Genomic DNA, 22,122 nt, shown 5'->3' on the forward strand with positions numbered 1-22,122 from the left:
TGCCCAAATCTTTCAGTAATTCTTTGTAAGTAGAAATTAATTGAATTTGCCCTACTGTTCTCTTCCACATTCCTCCATCTTTTTTAGTTCTACTGTCTAATGTACTTATATGCACAATAATGCACAATAACCCACATGTCAGCACATTCAAAATCAGATGGTAGATTATAAGATCACCCACACATTTACAAGTGATCATCATTACAATGACTACACAAAAGAGAATTTATTCATTTACACCTACTGTACAAATGGTCTCACAAGGTATCAAAAAGGCAACGAGTGATAAATCATAATGTGAATTCAAATTTCAAGATGGACCTACAGATTCCCATGTAGCGGGGCTGGCTGAAAGGCTTTGAAAGAGGCTGCCCAAGGAGAGAGAAACTTGGACAGCTGCTGCCGGTTTGGAGCATGGCAGGCATGGATCGGGTGGAAGGAAAGAAAAATGAGGAAAAAAGGGGTGGGGTGGTTGCTGTTGTTGGGAAGAGACCAGGTGAAGCTGAAGAGGGATTTGTGGTTTTATTTGATCCCTTTCTCAGAAGGAGAGGGAAGGAGAGAGAGAGAGAGTGAGAAGGTGGAATTTTATTGCTTCTTTCGCAGGGGGGTATATCTTGAGTGGAGGCAAGAGAGAGAGTGAGGAGACAGAAGGTTGCTGGGGTTGCTAAATTCAGTTTTTAACAATAAAGGAAAGGGGGAGGGGTTTTGACATCGACGAGACCTGAGACTGCAAGCGATGACAGAAAAGAAGGAGAGGCTTGTTGCTATTGCTTTGGAGACCAGACACCATCTTAACTTTGATTAATGTTACTTATGCAAGTTATAGACATTGTGGGGAGTTGCCCTCATGGGACAAGCTGACTACCTTTGTTTGTGTTTCCATTGCTGCCTGGAGCCTGGGTTTTCCCCACCTCCTTCTTTAAAAATGGTCGCTGTAAAATCATTGACTATTACTGCTATGACTGCCTGGGGCTGTTAAATAATGCCATTGACTATCCAGGCTAGGGGCTGGTCATCTTTGTTCCTGAAAGTCCCTCCCCACCGCCGATGATGAGAATCTGCCACTTCATCACTTCACGTGAGCTCACACTGGAAAAGATACTTCATTAACACCTTGAGAGGGTAGCTGCAGAGCGCAACAGAGGGGAGTGGGGCTGGGAGGGCTTGGGCTTTGGCGGCCTCTGAGGGGGTAATGCTACACCCTTATTTTATATGCTCTCACCTCTCCCATCACCAGCATGGTAATGTTTTGATTTTATTTTCTACCACTCTGGCATACAAATATTGTGCTTTTCAGCAGATGTATAAAACTACTTAACAAAAGCATGGGTTCATGCAATCTGAATGTAAAATAAAATGAGTTAAAGTGACAAATTTCACCTCAAGTGGAACTTCATTCAAATTTCTCTATTCCATGCCAGATTTGTGCTTTGTACTGAATCAGAATATAATCTTAATCTTAATACATATTTAAATATAGATTGTTCCTTAAAAAAAGGTTTAGTAGAGTACAAAATGCAATGAATTTTTTTAAAAAAATAAAAAGTGAAAAAACAAATGAGTAACATCGATAAATTTAGTGGTGGAGCAGTGGACTAATGCCTCCTTAACTAACACCAGCTGCCTGCAATTAGTGCAGGTTCACGTCCCACCAGGCTCAAGGTTGACTCAGCCTTCAATCCTTCCGAGGTAGGTAAAATGAGGACCCAGATTGTTGGGGGCAATATGCTGACTTTGTAATAATGCCGCTTGGGGTGTGTGTGTGAAAGCCCTAACAAGCAGGTATATACATAGAATGAAGGCTACTGCTAAGCTTGTAAGCCGCCCTGAGTCTTCGGAGAAGGGCGGGATATAAATGGAATTAAAATAAAAATAAAAAATAAAAAAAAAATTCTAAGGAGGAGGAGCTATTACTTAGTCATACCATTTCTAGCAAATTTGCTAGAAATGGCATGATCCCCATTTTCTTCATCATTCCCCTCTTGCTTTTGAAGAGCCTTGCTTAAGGTGACTTGATTTCACAGCAGAGATGTGATCTGAATTAGTCATTTTCTGTGCAAAAATAGATAAGGCATTTTTTAAGCATCAGGTTGCCAAAATCATGCAATTTTTAATGTCAAATATTATGCATCTGATCTAATGGCAAATTAAAAATGCAAAGCAATAAGTAGCAATCAAATACCTAATACTTGATCTATGACAAATTCTTGAAGTAATTTAGTATTTTTAATTAGCTAGTGCCTGAGTTTTTAATTATAAAGGTAATGCTAGGTTTTGGGAAAGTCAAAGAAATGACAGAGTGTAGAAGGGTCTACATGATCGGCTGTTTTATCTAATTAGGCTTTATATCTATTAACATATTTATATGTGAATTTAACTTTTGATCATCATGCAGATGATTCCTTATTAGTTCAAAAATATTTTTAATGAAAAATGTAGCCTTATAAAGTATCAAATTCAGTAAAAGGACATATCTATCAAAAACAGCCAGAGGGTTCTCATCAGCCAGTGGAGATGTTCAAAACTTCATGACTGTTATATTAGGATGGTGCTAAATTTGCATTTAATATCTGCACTACCAAAATCCTTGCATCCTTATCCTTTTCTTTTGTGTAGATTGAAAGTTGATCATACATCTCCTTGCTGTTGCTCTTTTCACTTGTTCTGCATTGGTCTCTAGCAGTGCTTCTTATATATTTACAATGTATGGGTGTGAAAGCCTAATGCTGACCACCAAAGCTTCACTCACAACCCAGTGAATAAAAGTGGATTCTCAATCCAAGCAAATCATACCATATGTATGGTGGAATTCTTAGACATTGTGAATTATATATTGGAAAGATTACTAGATAGTTTCCAAGATAACTGAACTCAGTCGTCACTGAATACCACAGAGAATGATAGATATATTTGGTATATAGAGCATATAATGAAAGTAATGGAGCTCTAATTTATAATAATTTATAATTTAGTCTATAATTTATGTCACAAAATATTTCATAAGGCACACAAAATCTGGCTATTCCCTTGGGTATTTGGGCTGGACTGTTAAATGAGCTCTGCTATTTGATTGGTTGAATGGTTTTATTTCTGAGGTAAATTGGGATTAATTTTTCTTGAACTGGACTGTTTGCATGGAATATGGGTGATTTAATTTTATTGTTTCATGGTTATAGCTCCTTACGAGCTGCCCAGAATCATTGCTATGAGATGGGAAGACAGATTTTTTTTAAAAAAACTAAATTAAATAAACATATTAAATTAAATAAAAAACAAAAACTAAGCTTTGTTGATATTGTTTTTTAAAGGGAATCACAATATTTATTTACAATGTTTATATACTAATTACTTCACATGGACTCTTAGAATTTTATGCCTACATAAAACCATAGCTACTAAAAAGACAATTAAAAAAATACAGTCTACCTCAGCATCTCAATCATTGATCATCTTTCATTTTAAAAAGAAAACCCTCAGTAATATCCATAAAACTGCAAGTTGTGCAAAAGAGCTCATGTTGACTCTTTCCTAAGCCCCATAAAATAGGATGCCATTTGTATTTCTGGAGATAGGATATTCCACAGGAATGAAACATATACCAAGAAATGCCATATTTTGCCCCACTTTCCTAAACCTCAGAATGTCCTCAATGCCAGTCTCTAAAGTTTGTAGTTTAAAATCCACACTTTGAACTGCACTCATAAGCCTATAAAACCAAACAAATGCCACCAAACTTTGTTGTGCAGCAATGGCAGTCTTCAACCACCAGTATCCTTGATGGTACATTTTGCACCAACAATAGCTTCTAAATAGTCCTGAAAGAATAATATCCCCATGGAAAGAGCACTGCAGTTGTCATGTCTTGATAAGATAAGTGTTAATTGTTAGCTATTTTTTCCAGGACCTCATATAATAAAGAGTTTCAACTGGTGGACTAGTTATACCTTGACAAAGTCTTTTTAGCCATAGCTTTTATCTCTCTAGCTAGAATGATCTCCAGGTCACAGATGTGTTATCCTAGAGAAATGCTCCATTCAAATAGAGTCATAAATGGAACAGGTAAAACACCAGATGGTTTCTAAACAAACAGCAGCTTTTATTGGCTGGATTTTCAGCTTATTTCTTGTCATCTAATTCTTTATAACTTCTAGGCACCAAGTCAAGAAAACCAACACATTCCTGGTTCCACCCAAGGTCTAATATACTAGTGATTCTCACTTCAAATATATCATAGGACAAGACTATTTGCAGAACTACCTGTCCTCCATGTCAAGCTGGGAGGGTATGTCTTCTGTCAAACAATGCCATCTTATCTTGATTGGATTTGTAAATATGGCCACCATGATAGGTCAATACCTTGTTGTTGTAAGTCTTGTCTAGATTTCAATCTTCCTTCATTGTCCAGTAAGTCTTTATATGTTACAAGTTTATCATAGTTAATTAAGTTTGGATAAGCAAAGGCTTCCATTGTTGAAAGCCATTCAGGTATCTTAGTATAATTTTTTTCTTTTATTTTTTCCCATTCTAAAAGAAGTGAATTTCTTATAGCATGGTTCTGAAAGTATCTATGCGCTTTATTCTTTCCGTACCACAGAAAGGCATGCCAGCCAATCTGCAGGTCATGCTCCTCTTGTTATAGTAATCTTTTGTCTCTAACTGTTATCCATTCTTTAATCCACATTAAAATAGCTGCTTGGTAATATAACTCCCAGTCTGGAAGTCCAAGTCCTCCCCTTTCTCTAACGTCCTGTAGCAATTTCACTTTAATGCGTGCTTTCTTCCCTTTCCAAACAAATTTTAATATTATGGTATTCAGTTCATCAAAAAAGGGTTTTTCTAATTTTACCGGATTGGCTTGAAATAAAAAGAGTATTTTTGGTAAGATATTCATTTTAATTGCAGCTATTCTCCCCAATATTGACAGTTGGAGATTTTTCCACTTTTCTAAGTTTAGTTTTATTTGTTTTAATAATTTTGTATAGATATGAAAAAGACGTGAAAACAATGGGGCTCTATAAGGAACAGGCAGAACTTGATCTTACATTGCTAAAAACAGATGAAAAACTGATTAAAAAACTCTATAGATTACTGCTTAACTTAAAGATGGAGGAGGAACAAGTTAAAGAAACAATGATAATATGGGCAAAAAATGTTGGACATACTATAGAGCTTGAAGAATGGGAAAAGCTATGGGATAGAAATATTAGATTAACCAAAGCTCTATCATATAAATAAAATTTGTATAAAATGTTTTATAGATGGCACATGACACCAGTGAGACTAGCTAAAATGTTTAAAAATACTTCAAATGTTTGTTGGAAATGTAATCAAAAAACAGGTACTTATTACCATATCTGGTGGTCATGTCCTAAAGCAAAAATGTTTTGGCTTAAGATACATTTATGGTTGGAGAAAATGATTAATAAACAAATACAATTTAAACCAGAATCATTTCTCTTAGGAATGATAGGCCCCAACTATGACAAGGAGAGCGGATACTTAATGTTATATGTATTGACAGCAGCGAGAATTATGTATGCTCAATATTGGAAAAATGAAAAGTTACCGACTGAAGAAGTATTAATTAAGAAAATATTGGATTGTGCAGAAATGGATAGATTAACTTTAGAGATTAAAGAGAAAGAACATTTAGTTTACTATAGAACTTGGAATAAATTCTATCAATGGCTAGATGAGCAAGTTAGAGAGAAAGGAGTTTGATATGCAATTTTGAATTTATTTGAGTAAGAATGATATCATACAATGAAAATTTAGTATTGTTTTTGATAATTTATTATACCTATCAGTGTTATTATTAGTTTTATTACCTTTATTTATGTATATTTACCCAGACAATATGCTGTTTACCAAATATTGAATGTTATTGGGGGAAAACCCAACCCTTACCCCCAACCTTCCCTCTACCCTAGCCCAAACCGTGATTCCCCTACCCTCTTTTTTGACCCTATAAAAACTAATATTTTCTTTTCAAAAAACAAAACAAAACAATGCCATCTTGTTGGACCTAGGACTATGACTTTCAACCTTGCAACAGACCTGGATGAAGCCACTGTCATCATTTCTGGTTGCCACAAAATGGAGGGGGGGAATAGGAAGTTTTCTATTAGACTAAACAGTTTTCTGTTTCCGTGGGAACCAAGGTCATTTCTGTTTCCCTCAGTTGGGGAAGATAATTCTAGTGGTGGAATGGCTACCTGGAGGAATGTAGTTGATTGCATAGCCAGGGGGTGGGAACTGAAACTTTATATTGCTGTTGCTTTTGAGAGGAGATTTTAGTCTTGGTTTCATTTTTAACCATGCCAATTCTTTGTATCCAATAAACATATTTTTAGAGGAGTTCTGTTTTGATTGGTCTCATCTATCGGAACCATGACAATGACTTTTTTATGACTACTTCTGACCCATGGAACAGCATCCTGATAGAGATCCAGGTGGCCCAGCTTTATTAGCCTTTTGTAAAAGACTCTGAAATACCTGGTTGTTCCTCCAGACTTTTGGATCAGGCAGTTAAGCAAGCATTCTTGAGGTTGGTGATATGGTTCTCTTTTAGGGTTATTGCTTAATTTGGGCATCATGAGCTTGTACTTTTTTGATTTTTGTACAGCACCCAGAGTGAGGTGGGTAGTTCTATAAATTGCTTAAACAAATAAACAAACAGCTAATTCATGTAGATTTAAAAAAAACAACAGAAGAAAGAGGAATAATCCCTGTAGCACCCTTTCCTGGTTGAATGACTTCTTAACTCCTTCAACCAATTAATATCATTTATAAAGAAGCACAATTAAGTATTTCCTTCCCACTCTTAACTTTCACTTCTTCTAAGGTGGTCTGTGGGGTGCTCTGTAATTGCAGACCTATCACTGTTTCCACAACATCACCTAAACAGGGATGAATATTCACCATTGATTATCTCTGCAATGGGTCTAGCTGTTTTCCCTGCAGAATGCAAACAGCTGGATTGTGACAGATTTAGAAATGGAATAAGTACATAAAAATAAATAAACTCAAAGAACCAAGAACAACTGACAGATACAAAATGTTCTTCAGAGAACTAAGAGAGCAACCATAAATGATCCTCTAAATTACGAGGTCCTTTTTTGCTCAAAGAGAACCTTCAAAAGAAAATAGCTTATAATAATTTCCTAAAGAAACATCACTTAAAGAATAACTTATATGTAGCTTGATTAAATGGCAGGGAAGTTGTTATTCATTTCCCACTCACACCAGGACAGACTGGAAGCAATTCTCTCTCTCTTTCTAAATAATAAAGCAGCTGTAAATGAGATTTATGTTAGTATGAACCATATGAATGATCTCTTTTCTCACTCATTAGGTGGAAAACATGTGACTTTAATATATTTCAAACCGAGCAGCATAATTATTTGATGAAACCAATCTCTATTGCTTATCTCATCCCCTAATTATAATCTATTAGTTTTACATGTAGTTATAGAAGAATTAGTTTATCCAACCAAAAAAATCAATAATTCAAACCAATAATTAAAGTTCATCAGAAAGCTTTATATTAACAGTGATACTTGCTGACTTTATTTAATGGTTCTCTCTGGATATGGGGCAACCTCCAGATGAAAAATAATTAAGGCAAAATACAGAGAAGTTGCATCTTGGAAGTGAACAATATTTGACATAAGAACAATGAAAGCCAGATTGCTATGAGAAAAAGCAATATATGTGAATTCAAAATGCATAAAATGGTGCTTAACCTTTGGTTCAGAAAAAACATTTCATCTGGTAAGATGACAAGAAAAAGAGAGAAAGAAGAGGATGGGATAATTGACTGTTATATTAAGCATTTAAAAATGTTTGCTAGAAATTGCTAACAAATAATCAGATACAGTGGTGGGATTCAAATATGTGAACAACCGGTTCTCTGTGTGGATGCTGCTTCCGGAAGTCCATTCTGGGCCTGGGCAACAAAAAAATAGCTACCTGTTATGCCAAACTGGTGCAAACTGGCTGAATCCCACCACTGATCAAATGGTACTGTATTAACTTACATTAGGAATTTTCCAGAATTTAATTGCGGGGGCGGGGGGAGAAAAAACCAAGCAAATAATTGCTAATTGTCCTAGATTTGGAAATGTGAATCTTGGTGATCAAAAGAAACTTTTTTCCTTAGATATAAGAAACACAGTTTTGGTAAATCAAGAAAAAAAACCAGAAGTCAAACAAGAGGCTTTGAATTAGTAAAACTGGATATTATTTTAGAAGTCATATTTTTAAAATTCTATTTATTGAATTTTTAACTTGTTAGTAGCGTGAATTATCTGGGATTATTGCATAGCTATTTAATATGTCAAAAGCAGTACAAAGAGTAAGAATAAAAAAAATAATAACAAATAGTATCATAATTAATATGATTTTTTAAAAAAATATAAAATGGAATTACTCAAAGATGAGAAAAGAGCCCTAACATAAATTGTAATATAATACTTTTTTTCTCAAAGTATTGCTGATTAAATCTAGTGTTTTCCAAGACCTTCTTAATATTCAGTTAACCCATTCTATTTCTTTGTAATGTGTGACAGAATGGCCCATGAAATTTTGGTGCCTGAGGGAACCAGAGCTCTCCATTTCCTTAAAATTATCTACAATACAAATGGCAAATTAGTTGCTCCCTGTGAATTAAGAAATTTAATCTGTGATTTCAACTTACAAAATTGCTTGGGGCAAGTCATTTTCTTTCAGCCTTATCGCTCTCTTTCCATTTGTAGCATAAGGATAATGCTGACAAGTCTTATGGCATGTTCTCAAGTACACATGGCACTGATATTTCATTTGTTATCCATTATTCTGTAGAAAGTTCTATTGCAAAGATAACTTCTTTGTGGTCACAATCATGTTTGAAGGGATATTGTCACAGATGATGAACCCAGAAAGAGTATAGAATTATACAATATGACTTTTTTTTTGCTTCCAGAATGATACAAACATGGGTAGGAAACAACTTTTGTAAATTGTACTGGATGCCCTTTATATTTCATTTATATCCAAACACCTTCTGCACTCCTGTGATGAAAGTAGCATACAACTTTTGAGTTGTAGATGCCTTTCCATCTGCTTAGTCTAAGGCAGGGGTGTCAAACTGCTGGCCCACGGGCCGGATGTGTCAGAAGCCGTGCCCACCCCAACTCCACCAAGGGGATAAAAGTCGCAATACATCGTGACACATCACATGATGTGACAAGTTTGACACCCCTGGTCTAAGGAATGTCTCTGGTTTCCATTAAAAGCTCTAGAAATGGGAAAACTCCAGTGGTAATGCAATTAGGTAAATAAAATCCTGGGTTTAATGGTCATATTTTCCACCTATCCTCAGAAGGATGTGTGCATTACAGGTAGTATATTAAGATATTATTATTTTTTTTAGCTGAAGCAGTCAAATTGTGCAGTGAGCCAGAACACACAGTTGTGGTTAATTGGTACCAGAGGGCTGGCTTCAGCATGGGGCAATCTGTGCTGTGATTGGTTGCTATGGGTGTGGAGGGGGATTTTCCCTCTTTTCCCAACTTTTTCTTTTGTGTGCCTTGTGTATTCTGTGATTTACCCGATGATACTTCTGTTTGCCTGACTATCAAGTTTGCTGTATATATAGATGTAAAATATATTTATTTATATAAAACTATAACTTCATGTCAGTGTCTATGACTTCATTTGGACACCTGCTGCACAATTCCCTGACATAGTGCTTGTTTAGCATTCACTTATTCAGTCACCTTTCTTAGGGAACTTTACTTACAATTGGGTTCTCACAGGTGTGGCTGTCACAGAGTCCCTGGAGTTGTGTATCCATCATTGGCAATTGGCTTTCAATCAAAATGTCACAGATTCCTGGGATCACATTGTTATCCTTTTGTGAACTTCACTGCCAGTTTATGACATGAAGTACCAATGGGAGAGCTGGCAGGAGGTTGCAAATTCATTTATTTCTTTAATGAATTTGTATTGACATCCATCTCACTTGCACACAAATGTGTGGCATATGCAATTAAAACAAAACTAAACAGTCAATATCATGTATCCATTAAAAACAGCTAAAGCAATTAATAACTATACTAACAAAAGACAGGGGAGATGCAATCAATTTATACCAGCCATTTAAGGGGTTCCATGTTTCCATGGGCCTCCAGGCCTGATGGCAAAAACAAATTTTGAGGGCCCTCTGGAAGGCCAACAGGGTTCAGGTGAATGTCATCTCAGGAGAATAATGTACCAAAGGGCTGCAGTAGAAAAGGCTGCCTCCTGAGCCTGCAAATGGAGGTTCTTGGGTGACAGGACTCACATCATACCCCCATCCCCCACCCCCATAGCTGTGGACCGATGGGACAGCTAGATGTAATAAGGTGGGTGCAATTGGGTATATGTAGGTATTGATTACATGGCCATGGGACATTTACTGCCAACTGTATCTCTGCAGAAATCTTAAAAAAAATACTTACAGGTAGACTTGGCTTCCAGAAGTAGGAGACAAACCATAGGAGTTTAGAACTCGTGTTAATGCCTAATAATGCTTCATCATGTTGTTTTGGTCAGCCTGAGACTGTGATCATACCTTTGCAATGGTGACATTGTCAGCCATACCAGGTCTTTGTTCTGTTTCCTCCCCATTTTGATAGTGCTCGCAACTTGGGTGTCCTCCTGGATTCACAGCTCAGTTTAGAAGATCATATAGGAGCCTTGACCAGGGGGGCTTTTGCCCAGATTCATCTGGTGCACCAGTTGCGACCCTATCTGGACCGAGATGCCCTACGCACAGTCACTCATGCGCTCGTGACCTCCCGTTTAGACTACTGCAACGCTCTCTACATGGGGCTGCCCTTGAGGACCACTCGGAGGCTTCAACTGGTGCAGAATGCGGCCACGCGAGTTGTGATGGGGGCTTCCCGATACTCCCATGTAACACCTCTACTCCGCGAGCTACATTGGCTTCCGCTTGCCCTTCGGGTGAGATTCAAGGTGCTGGTGATGACCTATAAAGCCCTTAATGGCTTGGGTCCGGGCTATCTGAGGGAACACCTGCTGCCGGCATCAAGCTCCCTTCGTCCCGTGCGCTCCCACAGGGAGGGCCTTCTCAGGATATCGCCAGTTAGGGAATGCTGGCGGGTTATTCCTAGGGGAAGAGCATTCTCTGTGGGCGCGCCTGCCCTCTGGAATGATTTACCCATGGAACTTAGGCCCACCCCCGTTCTGCGTTCATTTTGCCGGGACCTGAAAACCTGGTTTTTCGATCTATCAGGCCTGGACTGAAGGGGTTTTAGCTTTTTAAAATGTTTTAATTGGGCTTAATTAATTTAATGTATTTTAATTCTATATTATTTTTATATTGTATTTTATGCTGCCCTGTAAACCGCCCTGAGTCCTTCGGGAGTAGGGCGGTATAGAAATTTAATTAAATAAATAAATTAAATAAATAAATAAATTTTAAATCCTTAAGATAAACTCTTGTTACCCATTTCTGAGGCATTGCTTTTATAGAAAAATGCATTATTTACCTTAACATGCCAGTCTTATTGCTGTATCTATGGAAACTAACTAAAATGGTCATATCACAATTCCTTAGCATTACACTTTGATGCACTAAAGCAAAACAAAAACATAGATTACTGAGATGAAAATTCCAGTGATTCAGACTTTGGCACAGTAATTTAAAATTTAGAGAGAATTATCTGCATGTTTCATTGAAATCTGAAACACTGCCTGCTTTATTGTATGAAAACAAAAAAGTACAGTGACATCTCTGAGGCTTCCCAGTCTTTGTATAACTGAAGCTACAAAACTATTGCTATTTTTGCAGAACAGTTCATAGTTTTATTATATGAGGAATGCACTCCAAAGTGTTTTTTGTCATCAAAATTTATTTACGGTCCAAGACCAAACTCATTAAAAGACCAGCGTAGAACACAACAACTATAAAAGTTATTTTTAAATTGTGAGAAAATCCTAAAGCAGTTAGCAGCTAACAGTTAATAGCAAAAGGGAGGGACCACACAGCTACTGTAAACTTTTTAGACGCTTAGTAAGAGTAGTCATCTGGGAGAAGGGTAATAGTTCCCTGGTCACAATGTGAATTAGAGTTATTAAAAATTGGAAGATTAAACATGATTGTGTATAATGGGAACTTTAATAGCACATGTGAGACAGTTTCTACCTCTGAGTCTGTACAAAACCAATTTGACTTTAATATGGAAAACCTACCGGTATATTGTATATCTACCAGTTGTTGCCCTAATAGCTAACATCCCAATTTTGACCAATGCAAATAGTCTTCTATGTGGAACATATAAGATGTTATAGAACTGAAGGGAAAATAAATCAGACCCGGGTTGATAGAGTTGTCCTGAACCAGCCAGGCAGCCTCGTCTCCAAAAAGAACTCCCATGAGCACTGCCCGCTGAACTTTTATTCACCTCCAATATTACAAAAAACTACATCAGTCTCATACAACATAGGATACATATAATAATTGAATACATAATAAGGATTACTCAGGTGCCTATGAGATCACACAAAAACAAGGTACCATAAGATGTATGTGAAGGCTTTATCATAACGTTTCCCAAACCTCCCACATGCCAGCCTCCCCATAAGCCAGGAGAGTGTGCTCTCACTGAAACCAACAGAGAGGCCCACTAGGGGGGGACAGAAAGGCTGAAGGGTGAGAAACCAAATTCTTGAGAGACAAAATTCTGGCCGTTCCCATATAGAACTATCTAGTGACAGACAAGGGATGATGAGCTATAAAGGGGATGGGAGAATTTGGCTCTGTTGTGCTGGATAAATAGATGCCAAACATTGTGTTTTAGTTAGCTAGGGTTTATGAAGTCCCAATGCAGCTAATGCTGACAAGGTAAGATAGCAATATGCTAAAACATCATTGCTTTGCCTTTTCAAGTTGGAAAAGAACCTAACCAGAAAGTTGGGATGAACTAAGGAAGTTCCCCCACTAAGTTTGTTTCAGGTAGAATCTAATATGACAATGGGAAATGTAGTCTAATTTTAGCCCCAACGTAAATATAGACGAATTCTAGTTGTGTTATGGCATTGGAAGTTGAATAAGGAACTTGTAGAATAGTAAGATTTTCAAAAAATTCAATTTTATTGCTTTCAGGCAAGGAGATTCCTTAAAAATGCATAACTGAGCATTACATATTATCAAACCTAGATTTTTAGCTTTAAGAGTTTAATTGCTATTAGGACATAATTGTTACCAATTAACCTGCAAATTAGTAATTGCTAGGGATACTTTTAGGGATTTTATTAAAAGCTCTCTTCTTTGAAGAAGACTGAAAAAAGAGACCTAAATATTTAAAGGATTTTATCTGCTTGATGAGTTTGCCATTAATTGTTCGCTAATTGGGGCCTTGAAATGTTTCCTATGCTTCATGTAGTATCAGGACTTTGGTTTTGAAGTTAATTTATTTTGAGATGTTTTCTAGAGCTTTAAGATATCTTTGGAGGCCTACTTGGGTTATAGATACTATGGCTGCATCAGAAGCATAACCCAGAATATAGATGGGGAAGTGGACAAGGGATGGGGGATGGGACTCTGCCTTAGCAAACTGCTCAACAATTTTGTTCATATAAAGGTTGAATAATAGTGGGGTGAGAACAGCCTGGCTCTGCACATTTGCTAGTGAAATGGATCCAGTTAAATCATAAATGGTATTACCTTTGAGTGGTTGTCCCTTGGTATTATTAGCCTAAGAGGTTCATACTCTATAACTGTAATGACTAATTTCCTCCAGAGTCATTTGCACTGGATTGAATCAAAAGCTGCCGTCAAGTCTCTTTAAAGGCTTTAGGGTACCTTTGGGCTGACTGTAATATTTCTCAGCTAAATTATGTACATTAACCCATGACTGAATGTTCAGATCTGAAACCAGATTGCTCTGGGGGCAAAATATTTTCAGAGGACATCCAGTCTTCCTTTGTCTCCTCTCAGGAATAATAGCTGAGTTCCACAAAGAAGGGAAAGAAAGCCAACCTCTGGTCAGTTGTTAGTAGCATATCTAAAACAGATTTAAGGGCATTTGCCTGAAATGAAACTTATGATATAAAGCTATGATTGAAATAAAGTACGTAGTACCAAGTACATCTCTTAATCTCTCCAAAATGTTCTGTCATGGTAAAATATGTTGGGTTTCCCCCCCCCCCCATTTTTCATGGTTATTTAGAATCTCTTATTAATTTCTTCTAATGATTATTTCGAGCTTTTTGTTGAATTACAAAAGGGCAGGAGTGGAGGGTTGATCTGGTATTCTTTTTCCTCTTATAGAGTATTTCTTTCCATCATTCTACAGACTTTCAATCCTACTTGTTTCCAGATATTAAAAAACAAAAACAAAACTGTTACAAGAGGACTTCTGAAATGTGTTTTTCTTTGTAAATAAATTGATTTAAGGGGATTTAAGACTATTAGCACTGATATGAAAGCCAATCACTAAATAAATATAATAAAATGTTGGCACATGGCAAACCCTGGCTTTGGTACTTTCAGTCTTATGTTAAACCCCAGGATGTAAGTTACATAGTTTGAACCATGGAATCACAATACTCATTTTGTTGTTTTCTCTACTTGTATTGCCTGTAGATGTCTATAGGCACAGGGTACAGAAGAAGAATTCATGCAAGGAAAACCAGGGTGGGACATACTTCTGCTGTTCAAAGTAAATTCTCTTATCCTAATTAGAAGAATTTCATCAAAATTGTTTCATCTTTTTTATTAAAAAAGGCAAAATCATTTTCTATATGAAATGAAATAATGGTTTAGAGCAGGGGTGTCAAACTGCTGGCCCAAAGGCCGGATGCATCACCAGGAAACTGCACCCACCCCATTGCCGGCAATGGGGGGAAAAGTCTGATATGTTGCATGACGTCATGTGACGTCATGAGTTTGACATGTCTGGTTTAGAGGAAAAGGTTGCAGAAGAATATGAAATAATACTGAAAAACAATCTCCCTTTTTATATCCCTGTAATCCTTATTCAGGATAGAGTCAGAGCAACTGGATGGAATTGAGTGTTTACTGGCTAGATGCCCTTCCTGATGCCTATATGGAGTTCCCAGCAGATATATTTTTATTCTTTCTACCCTAGGAGAGAAACATCCAGCACTACCTAGGTTTGAACTCTCAATCTTCTGAGTGGGAGGCAAGCATTTACACCACTAGGCCACCACACCACTCCTAATAGGATGTAACACTGAAAATAATGCTAAATTATTCCTACTGGTTTAGAGTATATAAACCAAATGAGATAGCAAAACTATGTTTCTTTTCCATTTTTGAATGCTTAATCTTTGTTCTTAGTGATATGTGAAAAGCTAGAAAAGTGCACCCCAAACTAGGAAACTTATGATTCTCCATGCTAGTTTAGTTTGATGGACCTTTCCAATCCCTCACCTGAATAATGATGGTTCTTCAGTAAGAAATACTATTTTAATGATCCATCTTCCTAACAATAACTTAGGAAGTGATACCACAATTGTTAACATTTTTAATTACATTTGCTAGTTAGACAAAACACTTCCCCCCACCCTGTCTATCAGAATAATTGGCAGCAATGAAACCTAGTGTCAATATGGCATGATAGCTCTCTGTAAACTTTAATGCATCCTATTATAGCTTTATTATCATGAAACAATCTCTTACTTATAATTATGGCTTAAATATCTAATCCCCAAAGGCTTAGCACACTAGGAGCTGTCATTCACCTAATCAGAGTTCTATGAACCAGCTTTTAACAAACTATATTTGGGCACAAGGAGATATATTTCTTTTTTGAAATATTTTTTTTTTCTTTTTAACCAGCCAGTAAACTCATGCATAATTTTAAGTAACATTGGTAGGCTATAATGAAAATACAAAAGTCATTGTTTGAGTTCTTCATCTCACTAAAAGCTGATTCTCAATATAAGGAACTAGAAAATATTTTGATTAAATAACAAACAAATGTGCCTTTGATGATTTACTAACAATTTTTAATAGCACACTCTTAATGAAAAGGTTAATGGGGACGTGGTGGCTCAGTGGGTTAGGACACTGAGCTTGTCGATCAGAAGATTGGCAGTTTGGCGGGTCGAATCCCGAGTGCCGCGTAACAGAGTGAGTGCCTGTTACTCGTCCCAGCTTCTGCCAACCTAGCAGTTTGAAAGCACGTAAAAATGCAAGTAGAAAAATAGGGACCACTACGGTGGGAAGGTAACAGCGTTCTGTGCACCTTTGGCATCTAGTCATGCCGGCCACATGACCACAGAGACGTCCTCGGACAAGCGCTGGCTCTTCGGCTTTGTAACGGAGATGAGCACCGGCCCCTAGAGTCGGAAACGACTAGCACGCATGTGCGGGGGAACCTTTACCTTTACCTTTACCTTAATGAAAAGGTTGGTTCCCAGACTGAAAAGGATTTAACAGCAATCTTTGAAACCAAAGAAGTGTGTACCAAAATGTACTTTGGGATATATTGGTTGGAGAGAGGAGATTGCTGGGATACTTGTAAACCCATTGTTTTCTTCTTAATAAACCTTGCTAAAAGGACTAAGAATTTAAAGCAGATGCCAAGAGACTCTGAATTCTCTGAAAGCTATAGAAAAGAAATGTAAGGCTGTCTATGGCTCAGAGACTAAAAGCTGCCTATCCTTATTTGAGGCAAACTAACAGCATGCTACTTTTAATTGAAAATAATTTTCCTCCTATGTACAATTTTTTGAAGTAATGTATTTAATCTTCCTTAAATCATAGGAACACCATGGCCAGAGGAGCAAACTAAAGCTTAATCCTTGGCTCAAGAAAAAGTTAAATTATTTTAAAGAAAGCATAAAATTGATAAAATGAGCATATTTAGCCATGCATGTTCCCATGTTTATTCCTATCCTGAATAGAAGATACACAAAACATATATAAAAAAGGATACTGCAGGGACAGAAGTCAGTTTTGACTACTCCTGCCAGCCCAGGTGATGATGCCAAGTTTGCTTGGTTCTTTTCCCATCTTCTGATGCTCTCTGGGTTGTTATTTGGAGAAGCTACAGGCTGTGGGACTCTAGCTGCATCACTGCACAGTTTAATTGTCTCTTTTGGCAGGCATAAAAGTATCTTGCATTTGTTGGCTCTCTCCAATAAATCCATCACAATGACACCTTTAACATCTGGCACAGTAGAACACCAGTCTATAATTCAGTTATTCAAATGTTGTTGGAATGGGAAATCAGAAACCACATTAATTGTTTAACAGATGATTTGGGACTTTTAAATGCCTCCAGCTACATTGGGCATGGAAGGGGGGAAATATACAAATAAATATGAAATTCTGTGGTCAGCTAGTCACTTGTGCCTTCCCTCAGAGAAAAATCACAAACTTTACTTTCTGGTGGTTACCCAGCACTCGCAATCTCAGATAGATTTATTTATAATCTCCCAAAACATTGTATAAGTTTTCTCTCATCATATTTCTTGGGTGCATCTGAACTTCTCCTGTCTCCTCCATATCTGGAAATAGAAACAAACACCAACAAAAAAGAAAAAACAAGATGGAGCTTTTTCTAAGAAGTACTGATAATGAGAACTGTATATACACAACAAACCACAGATGAACACATTACATATTAATTGTACCATATGCTTATTCAACAGAATGCCACCAGTGGTGATAACTGATTGCTTTCCAAACTGCTTTCCTAGAACTGCCTTTGTTTAATCCACCGTATGTTCTTTATACAATTTTTGAGCCCAGGGCTTTTCCTGTGGGTTGAATGTTGACTTAGGTGAACCAACAGCACAAAGCAAATGGTAATAACAGTTTAGATCTCCTTGATAAGTCTTCTGAGGTGATGGAATGCTACGTGCTGCTATTTCTCTAGTGTTTTAATAAATGGATTGAGTCAGAATAGCATCACTGGATCAGCATTTTAAGGACCTCGTCAAATTGAAGTCTACTTCAAAAGTTACCTTTTTTCCCCCTTTAAACCCAAGAGGTTGGTGTTAATTTATGGAGTAACACTAAAATGTCCTTTTCAGCTCTTTTTTTTTAGAAACGCCAAGATGAAACTTCATAGGTAGACAATTGCAAGGTATCTTCTGAGTAAGTACATTTAGAATTCTGTAGAAGAGATAATATAATCAGATTTATTACCATGTTGGATCACAAAGGAATACAAAGTAAAGAAGAAAAATCTACTTTGATTGAAGTAGAACTTCTCTTTATTCTCATTTGTGTACAAAAGAATCCTAGCATATATGGGGCAAATTAAAGCCACAACTTTTACCAGGAGAAAAGGTATATAAGGCCTTTGAGTGGCATGCTTTCTAAATCAAAGCAAGCCTAGAACATCCCTGAAACCAAGTCAGATTGTAAGACTATTTTTGTACTGAGTTGGAAAATTATAAATTTTTGAAGGCTCATCCAATACCGTTGGAATCACTGGAAGACCAAGGATCTAAGAATGTGACCTCTGATATTAAAAAAAAAAATCTGACAAAGAATTCTGAGTTTTGTGGAACATAAGTGATTAGAGAAGCTGCCTCTTGATCTTATTGCATACCTAGGAAAGGACAACTGGCTCTACTTTGGGCTATATTCCCCACTGTCCAAATAGGACAATTAATAATGGATTTATATTACACCTGGGAAAGGAATATCTTCAGACAGCATGAATAAAGGTTTTAATTGTATAACATGGTATTCTTATTCTTGCCCATCTGCTAGATGGAGAAAAAAGGTAAAATTGCTTATGCTGCCCAAGATTATCCTCCTGACACCCATCTCATTTGGAAGAATTCCAAGACCATGTCACCTATGATTGGAATGAAGAAGATTCATCACAATAGCAATAGCACTTAGACTTACATACTGCTTCATAGTGCCTTACAGCCCTTTCTAAGTGGCTTACAAAGTCAGCATATTGCCCCCCAAAATCTGGGTCCTCATTTTACTGACCTTGGAAGGATGGAAGGCTGAGTCAACTTTGAGCCGGTCAGGATCAAATCTTGGCTGTGGGCAGAGTCAGCCTGTGATACTTCATTCTAACCATTGTACCACCACGGCTAACACAATGTGTTAGATGAGTTCCCAATTAAGTTTTAAAGTCCCAGACAATAGGATAAGAATTTATAGATTGATGATACAAAGTATATACTATATGGCCCCCCAAAAAACCATATTTCTTGCTTAAGAGACACTATTTATGGGATATAATGGTTCATCCAACACATGCAAATTCTGTGACCATTAGTTTTTATTGCAGAATTTTTCCAGTTAACCCAGAATCAGATATTTTTTGTCTTCCAAAGATGGGAAATAGGTTTACTTTAGGTAAAAGTGTAATCCTAAATTATATATACACCATCTCTAAGTAACAGAATATCTTCCAGGCAGTGCTCTGATCATTTAGATAACTGCATTACATTCAGATTTCAGTTAAATGTGCACTTTGGCATGCACTTTCAAACTGCTACGATGTATTATTTTCTCACAAATAGATGTAACACAATATCAATCCATAGTCACACTGGCTGGCCTCAAGTCCAATCCATTAAGAAGACCTTGCCTGAGTTGATTCAGTGAAATTCCACTGGATATAAAAAAAAATGTATGCAGGAAGGAGAACTAACTATTGATCACTCAGAGCAGATCACCCATTGAGTGAGTTTAGTTAGTAATGGTAAGAAAATATTAAAATGAGTTTCATTCTTGTTAAGAAACTACTTGTGAACAGGATATTGATTGATTGCCCCGATCTGAAGTTCTCCCTTGAGTGACTTAAAGTAAAGACAGACAGGTCAAACTGAGTTTTACATTCACGCCTCCCAAATCAATATTTTTTATACCTTATCTGCCAATACATCTTATTTATTTATTTATTTATTTATTTATTTATTTATTTATTTATTTATTTATTTATTTATTTATTTGGTTTATATACCGCCCTACTCCCAAAGGACTCAGGGTGGTTTACAAGGCAAAATTTAAAAACAATACAATATAAAATTAAAATTAAATTAAATTAAGTCTAGCCGCAAAAATTAAAATCACAATTTAAAAACATTAAACCCCTCACTCCAGACCAGATAGCTCAAAGAGCCAGGTTTTTAGGTCCCGGCAGTTGATTCCATAGGGCAGGCGCACCTACAGAGAACGCCCTGCCCCTGGGGATCACTCGTCAGCAATCCTTGACCAGTGGTACCCTGAGGAGGCCCTCCCTGTGGGAGCGCACAGGACGATGGGAAATTGATGCTGGCAGCAGGTGCTCCCTTAGATAATCTGGGCCCATGCCATTTAGGGCTTTATAGGTCATCACCAGCACCTTGAATCTCACCCAGAGGGCAACTGGAAGCCAATGCAGCTCGCGGAGAAGAGGTGTTACATGGGAGTATCGGGAGACTCCCATCACAACTCGCGCAGCTGCATTCTGCACCAGCTGAAGCCTCCAAGTGGTCCTCAGGGGCAGCCCCATGTAGAGAGCATTGCAGTAGTCTAGCCGGGAGGTCACGAGCGCATGGGTGACTGTGCATAGGGCATCTCGGTCCAGATAGGGCTGTAACTGGTGCACCAGGCGAACCTGGGCAAAAGCCCCCCTGGCCACGGCTCTTATATGATCTTCCAAACTGAGCCATGAATCCAGGAGGACGCCCAAGTTGCAGGCCCTATCAATTGGGGGTAACACCTCACCCCCCCATAGTTAACGATGGAAAAGATTGGTTAGTCTGAAATGCCGGTATGCACAGCCACTCAGTCTTTGCAGGATTGGGGCGAAGCCTGTTTCTCCCCATCCAAACCCGGACCGCCTCCAGGCAACGGGACATCACGTCGAGTGCATCACTGGGTTAGTTCAGGGTGGAAAGAAAAAGCTGGGTATCATCAGCATACTGATGATACCCCACCCTGAAACCATGAATGAGCTCACCCAGCGGCTTCATATAGATGTTGATCAAGAGGGGAGAGAGGACCAACCCCTGAGGAACTCCACAAATGAGAGGCCTCAGGGCGGACCTCTGCCCTCCTGTCAACACCGACTGTGAGCGGCCCAGGAGGTAGGAGGAGAACCACTGTAAAACAGTGCCCCCCACTCCCAAACCCATGAGACGCCGCAGTAGGATACCATGGTCAATGGTATCAAAAGCCACTGAGAGGTCTAATAGGACTACGACAGAGGAACAACCCCTGTTCCCAGCCCGGCAGAGATCATTCACCAGCACAACCAATGCCGTCTCCATGCTGTACCCGGTCCTGAAGCCCGATTGGTATGGGTCCAGATAATCAGTTTCCTCCAGGAACAGAGGGAGCTGAAGTGCCACCACACTCTCAACCACCTTTGCAAGAAAGCGAAGGTTGGAGACCGGACGATAGTTGTTCAAAATAGCTGGGTCCAGGGCAGGCTTCTTGAGGAGGGGCCTCACCACTGCCTCCTTCAAGGCAGCAGGGAAGGTACCCTCCCTCAAAGAAGCAGTTATTACTGCCTGGAACCAGCCTCGTGTCTCCTCCCAGGCTGCATATACCAGCCAGGTGAGGCACGGGTCCAATAAACACGTGGCAGAACTCAGTCTCCTCATGATCCTGTCCACCTCATCTGGGGTCACAGGATTGAATTCACTCCAGGTAACAGTCTCTAGACCACTCGATTCCTCCCTGTCAGTCTCTGCCCAGGCTCGAATCTGAGCGATTTTGTCCGTCAGATGATAGCTAAACTCCTCGGCTTGCCCCTACAAGGGCTCCTCCTTCACCTCCTGATTAAGGAGGGAGCGAGTCACCCTAAACAGGGCAGCCGGGCAATTATCTGCGGACGCGATGAGGGCCGTGAAGTAATTAGACTTCGCTGTCCTCATCGCCACGAGATAAGACCTCGTAAAGGTTCTTAACTGCAACCGGTCAGACTCAGCCTGGCTGGATCTCCAACAGCTCTCTAGACCTCGTCTCCGACGCTTGATCTCCTGGAGCTCCACAGAAAACCATGGAGCCCACCGGGATCTGCGCCGGGTCAGGGGTCGCAAGGGTACAACATGGTCGAGCGCCTCGGTGGCAGCCCTTTCCCAGGCATCCACCAAGGCGTCGGCCGGGCTGTGAGCGAGGGGGATAGGTATAGACCCAAG

The sequence above is a fragment of the Vipera ursinii genome (assembly GCF_947247035.1).
Source record: "Vipera ursinii genome assembly, chromosome: 3".
NCBI classification, from domain to species: domain Eukaryota; kingdom Metazoa; phylum Chordata; class Lepidosauria; order Squamata; family Viperidae; genus Vipera; species Vipera ursinii.